General features: G+C 40.3%; 1 long non-coding RNA gene across 1 annotated transcript in view; it reads right to left on the bottom strand.

Moving 5' to 3' along the window:
- LOC309366005 overlaps nucleotides 1-5,202 on the bottom strand; it is a 71,093-nt gene extending 65,891 nt beyond the window's left edge. Inside the window, exon 1 of the long non-coding RNA XR_014166386.1 lies at nucleotides 4,771-5,202. This is a non-coding gene — a long non-coding RNA (uncharacterized lncRNA). The remainder of the gene's footprint in view (nucleotides 1-4,770) is intronic.
- Nucleotides 5,203-8,885: the final 3,683 nt, after the last annotated feature.

Below are 8,885 nucleotides of genomic sequence, written 5' to 3'. Positions count from 1 at the left end.
CACCCCTGCAAGCCTACACACAGCCGAAGGAAGACTGAACATGCTTGGTAGCCACAGAACATTGAGAATCACTTGGAAAAGAAAACTGGAACACTAGAAGGAGGATGGATAGAATGGGGCACCTTAGAGGAAGGCTTGGCCGTTGCCTGGCTGGCAGCGAGAATACACTGCATCGTTTTGTTTCCAGTCCCACATGTCTTCTAAAAATAAACAGCCTTGGTGAACCTGCTGTAAACAAAATTACTTTTTCAAGGGAATTAGGGCCATATAACTTTGCTTTCTGACCAAGCCATTAAATCAGTTGTCAGGAAATTTCATAATAAGTCGGTTTGTGGTCAGATTTCATTGACTTCACTGTTGTTCCCATAACGCAAGAACAAGTGACTTCATTCAACAAAGCAACACCCCAGGGGAGTGAATTTGATTATCTGCACAATAAGCCCAGAAATCGTTCTGCAGTCAGAGGCCAAGAATAATGCTGCAGCCCTGATTTAGGGTGAAAACTCTGCTGCTACACAGTTTTCATTCATTTTGGCAAAGCTTACTTGTGCCACTTGTAAAAAGCCTTATTGGAATGAATGTGAAAGTTGCATAGCAGAAACACTTGTAAATTTTGTCCCTCTTGATTCAACATACATCCCACAAAAAAAGAAAGAAAGGAGGATTAGGCTTGATTCATATGTCCAGCTGCATAGTGGGTGGCAACTGGGAACAAGAATGCTGATAAGCAGATCTTTGGGAGGAGTCCTGAGAATTTCAAGTCTCAGCAAGACAAACTATAGAAAAACAGAGTGTTAGCCTTTTACTTTTTTATTTGCATCATATACCACTTTTTCCCCTACCAAAAAAAATGTTATCAAAGCAGGCAACAGTTTAAAACACACCTAATCTGTCAAACAACATGGGGCCATAGTTAACCTATGGAATTCACTGCCACAAGATGTGGCGATGGTCACCAATTTTAAAAGGAGATTGAACCAAGACTGGATAGGCCTATTCATTGGTACTAGTCATGGTAGCTACTGTATATGCTACCTCTAAGACCTATGGCACTATGCATCTAAATACAGTGGTACCTCGGGTTACAGACGCTTCAGGTTACAGACTCTGCCAACCCAGAAATAGTACCTCGGGTAAGAACTTTGCTAAAGGATGAGAACAGAAATTGTGCAGCGGTAGCGGGAGGCTCCATTAGCTAAAGTGGTACCTCAGGTTAAGAACAGTTTCAGGTTAAGAACGGACCTCCAGAACGAATTAAGTTCTTAACCTGAGGTACCACTGTATTCATTGTGTCAGAGTAGCTGTGGGAGGATTCCTGCTCTCATGTTTGGTTTGTGGACATCAGGTTGGCTATAAAGGGGAACAGGATACTAGGCTAGACAGGTCATTGGTCTGATCCAGCAGGGCAATTATTATGTTTTTATGGGCCCCATCATCCATAGCACAAATAGCTGCCATAGCAGGGTGGCTCCTGACGCTTATAAACCAGGCCTTAAAATCATTCCCTCTAACAGCAAAGCAGTCACACTTGAGAGCAAAGCAGTCATGCAAAATATTCAGCCCCGTGTCTCTACCCACCAGATAACTTATAATAAAAGTAATTTTTCATATCTACCTGACCTATCTTTGTTCTTTTGCAAATGGTATTTGGTAGGGAGACTCAAGCTCAGTGGTAGAGCATCTGCTTTGCCTGCAAAAAGGCCTCAGGTTCAATCTCCAGCACCTCCAGGTAGGGCTGTGAACATCCTCTCTCTGAAACCCTGGAGATCTGTTGCCAATATTGACAATATTGAGCTAGAGATGGAGCAGTGGCCTGACTTGCTATGTGGTTTCCTATGTTCGTAAGTGACACCTTTTTGGGTGGTGCTGACTTTATGACAAAGCACTTCTCCAAAAATTATGCTGACGTGCTCACATTCAATGTAAACACTCAGCTAGCAAAAACAAAACAGCAAAATGGATAAGTTAGCATTGCCCTGTATGTGGTAATAAGAACACAAAAATAAGAGCTCACTTATATTCTTTACACTGCCCCAGACCTTTAACCATATCACATCAGATGTCTTTATGAAAGAAAACAATACAATAAATAAGAAAACATCACCCGCATGATGCTGATTAAGAACGGAGGCACCCCATACAGCAAGCTACATGGTGGAATCCTTTTTTATTTTGATGGCACTGTTTCACTGTCTATCATAAACTTAGCGAAGCAGGCTTTCTCTATCCAGCTCTCCTTTTATTGGGCATAAATCACTCCTGACAGGAAGTTTTATGCCTAAATCCGTTTACTGTCCTTGTTGGTAGTCTTTAAATTAATATTTATAAGCTGAGAGAGACCTAAAAGGATGCAGCACTAAAATACCTAAATGCTTCAGTTTGGCTTGAACTGATTTTCGCCCTTCTTGACCACTGACATTCCTTAATTACCAGTGACCCAAGCACACATTGTCTCTGCTCTCTCAAGCTCACAAATCACTGACTTTGATGGTATTGTGTCTGACAAAAGGGGCGGATCAAGCAGAATCTGTTTGCCTGATATATTGGACAAACAGGCAGAGGTTCAAGGGAAAAAGGAGATACAAAAGGAAATCACCTAGATTATAAAAGAAGCAACTAAAACAGTGGATCAGTTTGTCTTCGGTATGGAAAGTGATCCACACTGGAAAATCAGAACATATTACATTTGTAAAATAACAGCAAGTTTCAGGCCACACTCCATCTTGATCAGCTGTATAAGCATAACTGGTTGGTTAGCATCTTAAAATGTATTTTAGTCAGACACTTCCTTCAAGAGGTTAGGATAGCATACATAGTTTTTCCCTCTCCATCTCAGAAAACCTGGGAAGAATCACATTTATGTGACTCTTATGATCAGAAGCAGTCCAAGACATTTTTTCTGCCAGAGACAGAATAGGCAATGTCACCCCTGTCCCCAAATCAGGGTGCACAGAAAATCACATAGGTGCTTACTGGTGCCTACTGCAATAACAAGGTTAATTAATCAACAAACTTGCCCTTTCCTGACATCCAAAATCAGCCACCTCACACTTCCCAATGGTAGGGCCGGCCCTTCTTAAGATGTGCTGTTATTCTGTGTTGCATACCTCAAGCAGCAGTGCTGCTGCTATGCAGCTTCAATCTATCCTAATACTGTGAATTCAAAACATTATTTCCCCTGTGTTTATCACCACTGTAAGGACATTTCTGTGCCCTGCACATAGGGTGAATAATATTTCCACCAGCCCACAAACTGTGATCATTAATATCTCTCTTTTAATCTTTGCAGATAGGATATTCTCATTACTCATAGGCTCATTATGTGTCCTGTGTGACATCCATGGAGCCATAGATCAGCATATCAGCAGTCCTCACATTATCTGAGCATTTTGCACGTTGCCCAAGCTGCTTAGATAACTATAGTTGGACTTGTGTCACTTGGATAAACACCCCAAATCAAATTCATATCATGTAAATACACAGAACTGATCAAATCCAAAGTTCACTCTAAATATTTGTTTCAGCATTAATTGTGTTAAATAAAACTGTTCCTTAAAGATGAATGAATTGGTTTATCATATTCAGGCTTATGTTGGTAGCTTCTCCACGTTAACATTATTTCTCACTTTCAAAAAAATTTCTACAGTATTTGCTCAAAGCAATTTTTTCTTTTATTAAAAGAAGAGCCCTGAGCCAGGTGTTTAAAAAGAGCTCCAGTGCACTTGGATAATGGGATGCTTTTCTGTACTACAGAAATGAGATGTTTTGGATTCCCCCGCCCCCAATACAGGTTTCTATATCACATGCAAAACAGAATAAAAAATAGCTTCTTTCCTGCCCTCTGCTCCTACCAATAGTTCTCATTTGAAGATGTTACTTTTATGAAGGAACTTTACTTACAGGAACATGAAAGAGCACATTTGGAAATATAAGAAACGCTAATAGAAATCACAAAATACACGTTCTACAAAATTAAAAATGGCGTTGCTCAGAACACCCCATGCCAACACCCCATGCAAAACACCTCTCCAAAACAAATAACCAGGCCAAAAAGGAGACACCCTCCCCATGCCCCATAATAAACAGGCACTTTTGGTGGGTCCCCAATATGACATACCTCTAAGGGAACTTTTGTAGCACCTAGAAGGATGCCATATTGGGGACCCCAGATGAAGAATTCTTAAATTCCATATTGTGTGAGATATGCCTTCCAAATAGATGGCTGGTCTTGTTGGTGCAGGAAAAAATATATAAAGGAGAATTCCTGGATGCCAAGATCAAAGCTTGGGGCAAGTACTCCTTGGTGAGAGAAACCCAGCAGAGATTTAAATTCATAAAATATACAGCAAAGGAAAGCATGGAAATACAGACCATTAGACCTTTAAAACAAGTCCCTTTAATTAAGTTCAAAAGTGTCCCCTTAAAAAGGTTTCCCCCCAAAGTTTCCCTTTTCCCCCAGCAAAAGAACACACTTTTGGTTAAGTTAAATAAATGGTTTGCTTACAAACCTTTCAAAGGTCAGGTTCAAGTGCTTCACAGAAGTTGCACAGGCAATAAAATTTAGGTTAGTTATAAAGTGGTAAAAGTTCCTAGATTGTTGGTATAGGAACCGAAGAGAGGTTAGATGGTGCACCTCAGAGCTCCTCACACACAGAAGTTCACATATAGACTGCGGGTTGGAACAAAAGGCTCCATTACCTAGTTCTTCCCAAGGTGAGGGGAAGTGGACTTAGCCTGGCAGGACTGCTTAAGATATGGTCAAAAACTCACCACACATTAGACTTCTGGCACTGGCAGTTTTTACTGCGTCCTCATTTGGCTGCCCTCAAAATTTCAGGGCTGTCAAGGGTAGGCATTTCTGGTGAGCCCCACTTTCCTGCAAGGGGCCTACTCTCAAACCTTTGAGGCCTACTGCTGCTCTTCCTTGCTGGCATGGGCAACTCACTTCCCTTCTCTGAGCCTTAGAGACTAAGCTGCTTCCTTCACACCTCTTGCACTGGTTTCTGGACACCTTGGGCCTACAGGGAGAGGGCAGGAAAATGGGCAGTGGGAACATTTGTTTGTAGTTTTTAGCTACTCCAGAAGTTCATTTCTCTAGGAAGATGTAAGAGTTACAGCGTACCCATTCAGGGATTCTCAACTACTGCCTCCCAAAACGCTGGAGCCGAACAACATCTCACCCTCTTGTGGCACCAAGTTCAGAGTTGACCACAATACCTCAAGACCACCTCTCTCCATATGAAGCTACCTGGACCCTGAGATCAGGTAGGATGTGATACAAATGTGGTTCCCAAATCCAAATTGTCTTTCCTGTTGTTGTTTTTTAAAAATAACCCATCCTCCCTAAACCTTCATTTATTTTCCACTTCCTCATCTTCAGGCCCATCACAGCAATTGACTCTCCTCTCTGGCTAAACTCAAAGGAATGTGATTCTTTCTTAACATGTTTTGAAGTAAATCAACATTGGTCCCAGAAACAGGGGGCAGCTACACAGAGTGTCAAGACACACTTCTTTCTACCCAGGGGGGTGAGGAAGTACAGTATTTGCTGCCATGGGAAGAACCCCATACAGCGATTGATTGATGATTTATGAATTTCTATACTGCTTAATATTTTTTAAACACCTCTAAGTGGTATACAAAAAAACGGAAGTGCCAACGGACAACTTAAATGAAATATTACAAAGATACACAGCTACATATAAAAATGTTATATTAATGCAAAGTTACTAATATATGCAAATCAGTATTTGTAGCACCCTGCTTGTGGTTAACGCTTAGCTGGAATGAAATATTCAACGCAGCAATTGAGAAATTAAAATAATAATTTATTTGTCAGACAAATAAATGAGAGGCACAGTGGTATATGGTTACCAAGCTCTAGCCTGCTCCTGCCATTATGGCCAGCACTTATATTCCCTCAGCCCAGCCTCCTTGCTCTTCCTTTGGCTGCCTCTGTCCAATCAGCCTGGTTGAAATTCCCATTGGCTGTTTGCTAGAACCAATCCTAAAAGATACACCCATTTCCTATTGCCTTTTATGGGAAACAAAAAGCTATATATTCTTCTATCTATAAATGACAAATAAGTAGTCATATAGCTTACATTTGTCTCAACAAGGAACCTTAATTACCAGCTCACCTCTTGCCCTCCTTGCCCTATTGCCTTCCAAAACAGATGGTTAATAGTTTTAAATTTTTATCTTAAACAGATGTCAGAGATCTTGAGTTCACATCATCATTGAAAGATCTCCTTCTTTTGGAGGTCTTTAAACAAAGGCCTGACAACCATATGTCAGGAGTGCTCTGATGGTGTTTCCTGCTTGACAGGGGGCTGGACTCGATGGCCCCTGTGGTCTCTTCCAACTATATGAAATAAGAATCTAGCATAAGGATTTAACATTTCTTAGTTTCTAAATCCTTTGCATAATTACATTTAAGCCAATATATTTCATACATTATCATAGATAGCTTTTTAGAAGAATAAACCTTCTCAAAGTAAAAAGGATGAAACAGCTGCCCAAGAAGCATAAATGTTTGTATTCCAGCTAAATACAAGTTGAGTTTTGTTTGTGATCAGGAAGTCACATTATCCACTTCCCCTGAACTAGATCTGACTCATGGCCTACTCTGTTGTTGTGTCAATGTGGCGTTATGAATAGGCCTTGAGAAAGCAAAATAAATGGATAAAATTAAAATCGCTAGCACCTGCTTGCAGTATTTCTCGCCCTCTCTCTTTGCTTTTTTCCTTCTTGTATTCAAAATCTCATGTGTGGAAGAAGCTAAAAACACTTGCAGCCACATGCCTCTGTAAAGCCAGAAAGAGCATGTACAGTAAAAAGTCTGAGGCCCTAGTAGAGGGATGATCTTTGCCACACACAATTTATAGGCTGTAATCCTATGCATGCTAATGCTGGAATAAGTCTCATTGAACTCAATAGGACTTACTTTTGAGTACACAAGCTTAAGTTTACTCTGGCCATAACCATATTATTACACTTTTCAAGCATGTTTGGGGCACTTTTCCAACATATCTTAGCAGACTGCAAGTTGGAAAGTGACATGTGGGTCATTCCTAAGGATTCCTTGCAGACACTTTGATGGGTGGCAATCAGCTTCTCAGTTCCTTCTTCTAGCCCTGTAGGGAAAGCACAGTTTTTTCCTGGACTCTGCCAGAGTTTATGTCAGCAGCACTCTGGCAAAGAAGCTTCCAGATATTTGACAAGGATGACAGCATCAGGGTGGAAATATTAAAAGTGTGCATGCCTGGCACTCTCTTAAAACACAAAGCTTGCTAAGAGCAGAATCAAGCCAGGAGAGGAAATGTCAGAAGAAAGAAAGTGTAAAAGAAAGAAGGAATGTGAACAGTGGGGCTTCTCCAGACAACCTTTTTATTCAGCACATAGCCTGATTTATTTGTGAAAAGCTTATCTGGTGGTTTGGCTATATGTGTGTCTTTATTATTATTTTTATAAGTATTAAAATAATTTATATACCACCTTTCATTTCAAGAAGAAATGCCAAGGCAGTTCACATATAAGTAAAAGCCCATAGCAAAATAAAAAGACTAAAGTATAAAACCAATTAAAAGATATAGCTAATTTAAAAATACATGGTAATACCTTTTTGAGCATTCACTTTTATCTGTTTACATGATGGTTTTGTGCCAATATGCAGCTATCCTATTTCCTTGTGAGTTGTTTACATGTCTTCCTGTTAATCATTTGTTCATTCCTGTCACTTTCCTAACTGAAAAATTCTGCTTTTTTTTTTAAAAAAAGTACTAGGGTGACAGAGGCAGTCTTAGAAATATGCTAATCTGTTGACTACTTTGACCTGGACTCAGTCTCTAATGGAGATGTGCAAAACCCTCCTGAGAAATAACATTTCAACATCCTTCAGACCTTCCAAATTGACCTTGAATTTCACTTTAAGTAAAATGCTCTGGCACCTGCAATTCAAACAGTGATTATTTTGATTACCTTCGAGCCTTTGGCACAGTCCTCTAATCCCCATACCAAGCCTAAACTCATGCAACTGAAACAACCCTATTTCAGGGACCTGTTTTATACTCTGGCCTGGTTCACACATTACTTTCAACCAGCATTAAGCTTAGCTATGGTTTAAAGGTGAACACACTGGTGCATGGGGCTAAAATCATGGGCACTTTGTTCCTCCCCAGTCCTGCTGCCGCCACACTGCCCAAAGCTGAGATGTGCTTTGGCTTAGCATTATGTCTGAACCTGGGTTCCCACAGTGTGTAACCAGGTGTAGCATTAGTGTTTTTAGACAACAAATGAGATCAAGGCAATGACTGATCTTTAGGAAAGCAGTTTCACCCCTGAGAGAAAGATAGGATGATTCTTGGAGGTGGGTTACTGCTTTTGGTATAAACATTGAAATGAGTATATACATACCTAAGACTCAAATGCTTTTTGAGGGGGTGGGGAGAAGGGTTTGACTCCTGCCTGCTTGTTACACAGCTGGATTTTAAGCAATTCAAACTTGAATTTATCCAACCATGGGCATCTGAACCTAAATCGTTGTAAATCTTAAATGTCTTTTCCCCCTGCCCCCCGCCATCTGAAATACCACGCTTGGTCTTGCAGTGAATGTCATACTGAGAACCAAAGATAAATTGATGGTAGTCCTAACCCCCATAATCTTGACCTCCTCCCTTTCAAAAATTTAAATTTACAGCTACTAGGCTTACAGCTAGGAATGGACAGATCTTTTAATGTAAGTTTCTCTCAGTTTTTCATTTTCCAAGCTTAAGTTTGGTTTGCCCTATTTCTGCATACCTTTATGATTAAAAACAAAACAAAAATCCATGTGAAAATTTGTACTCATTGCTCCTGATACAGTGGTACCTCGGGTTAAGAACTTA

The sequence above is a fragment of the Podarcis melisellensis genome, assembly GCF_964234715.1.
Source record: "Podarcis melisellensis genome assembly, chromosome: 3".
NCBI lineage: Eukaryota > Metazoa > Chordata > Lepidosauria > Squamata > Lacertidae > Podarcis > Podarcis melisellensis.
The sequence above is the reverse complement of the archived record's forward strand: the minus strand, read 5'-3'. Positions and strand labels throughout refer to the sequence as shown.